Source organism: Pinus tabuliformis, chromosome 6 (assembly GCF_031772625.1).
Source record: "Pinus tabuliformis cultivar Carrire ecotype Pingquan chromosome 6, CPIR1, whole genome shotgun sequence".
NCBI classification, from domain to species: Eukaryota; Viridiplantae; Streptophyta; class Pinopsida; order Pinales; family Pinaceae; genus Pinus; species Pinus tabuliformis.
The window spans coordinates 1,400,377,490-1,400,380,106 of NC_142292.1; positions in this window are offsets into that span (position 1 = coordinate 1,400,377,490).

The following is a 2,617-nucleotide window of genomic DNA, read 5'->3' on the forward strand; positions in this document are numbered from 1 at the left end:
ATTGGATTAAAAAATAAATAATTTAAATGATAAAGAAATTGATAATTTAAACCAGAAATTCCTGGCTGAGATTCCAATGCCATAGGTTGAAAGTCCATATTCGAAATCAAAATCCGTCCGGAACTGTCTGTGCAGAAATTCCTTGGCAATTCGTTACACACGGATTTTAATTGCAATCTTATGGGGAGAAATCCCTCTACAATTCTTTATCTGCCTCACATGACTAAGTTCATATATATTTTTGTTAATCACTGTTCTCCACTCTAGAAGAAGCGTTGGGTTGGCTGAGTATATTTATTTACTAAATAAAAGCGTTTTAGTTGAATATATAATTTCGTCGAAGGGATTTATTTGTCAGAAAATTATGTATCTATATTTGATTTGGTTGTTCTTTTTTTTTTAATTAACAAATATTTTTAAAAATTATACATTTATACATTTTCAATTTAGTATAAAAGTATATAACCGTATTTGATAAGTTTTTCTTTATAATATTTAACTGTATTTGAGATGGGTTTTCTTTATAATATTTAATTTTTTATGGTTCATTGTTGGGTTAATTATAATTTTTTAAATATCTACATAAACAAAGTTCATAATTATTTTTTATAAAATTAAAACAATTAAGTTATAATTTACGCGATTATTATAATTTGTTAAATATTGTTTATGATGATATTTTTTGTCTATTAAACTTTTCCAATTTTCGATCATATAATTTATATAATTACATTAGTTATATTATAATAATTTTTATATAATAATAAATCAATTTCATGAATTAAATATATACATTATTTTTTATGTATTACATTATTATATTCCTATATAATTTAGGAATTGTCAGCACTTATTATATTATTCTTCAAAAGTGATTCTATTATTCCACTCATATATATAATTTTGTTAACTATTTACCATATTAGCAATTGCATATATATTATCCTTTTAATCGGTTAGATACATACATTTATGTTATAAAAATAATAATTATTATATTTATGTATTAATATATTAATTAGTAAGAGTATATTAATCTATTTTTGTTTATTTAATAGAGAGGAATGTGAGAAATGTATTGTGTTTTTTTAAACGAATGTAAATAGTGTAGCTATATTTATTATTAAATAATTTGTATATAAATTTTAAAATATTTTTATTTATGATTTAATAAGAATTAAAACTTAAAAATTTAGAATTTGATATTTATCTTTGAATACTTTATATTTACGTCAGACGGTTTCACACCGTTCAATTGCTTGTTAGACGATAGAAAAGTTTTAGGCCATAGATCTCACCACTTACCGGTAGTAACTGTTTCTTTGATTTGCTCCACTGAAGGAGAGATGACCGATTACCGCTAGTAACTGCTTCCTTGATTCGCGCCGCTGAAGGAGAGACAAACACGTCGGCAAGTCTCTCGAAGCACCAGTCTGTTTCTTTTCAAGATTTACGGTGGCGTTGGTTCCTCACACATATTTTTTTAATATGGCTCGGTTTGCTTTCAGATAGCGATTTCTGTGTCACGAAGGTAGATCGCAAGAACATTCAATGGAAAAGTCTTCCAATTCAGAAGAGACGACACCTGATTTTGGAAGCAAGGACTTTTAATTCGGTGTTTTGGTGTTTGATTCACTGCTGTAGCAGAGCATGAGGGGTTTGGGTAATGATTTCAATTCACCATAACCGCCAACAGCCAACAGTAGAAGGAGAAGCAAAAGGAAAAACAGAAAAGAAGCTGAAGGAAGAAGAATGGCGCAGAAAAGGGGTTTGATGGTTGCAGAGGTGGCCGATGATGAAGTCGTGGTGCCATCACAGGCCATTCTCTTGGCAGACAGTTTTACTCAGAAGTTCCGCCCCATAACCATGGAGCGCCCAATGTATGAAGATATTCAAAATTTCTTGCATTTGAACAAAATGACACTCCATTGTGTCCGCCAGAGTTAGGATTAATGCGCAGCTTTCTGAAAATTTCGATTCGATCTTTGTGCTACCTACTAAGTAAATCATGTGTATAATAACGCACATGTATAATAACGCACACGTTGCAGTGTAACGAGTAGGTGATACAGGGTATTAAAATGTATACTTTTTTCCCAAAAATAATAAAAACTAAAAAGTTTTACAGACCAGTCCATATACCGCGTTTAGTTTAAAGAAGAAATTTGTGGGTAAAACCGTCTTATTTTTGAGAGGATCAGGTCAAGGAAGTTGTATTAACACAATTAAAGCTAAAGTAGTATATTTATTTGGTTTCCGTTGGTTAAATAAACTTATATCAAAGTATTGTTGGGTTTTATTTATTGGGTTGTATTTCAGAGATTAGTATATTTATTTGGTTTCCGTTGGTTAAATAAACTTATATCAAAGTATTGTTGGGTTTTATTTATTGGGTTGTATTTCAGAGATTGCCCAAATGTTTATTCCCATCATTTAGCTTTATTATCGTGAGTTGTTCTTCAAATATAAACTTTTAAATGCCAATCAAATTTTTAAATGCCAATCATAATATGTAAGACAGCATCATAATTGGATTGTTAAACAAAATTTTTACTAACACGTTATTCGTAACTTAATAGACCAATACAATTGATTCATGTAATTTTTTCAAATAAAC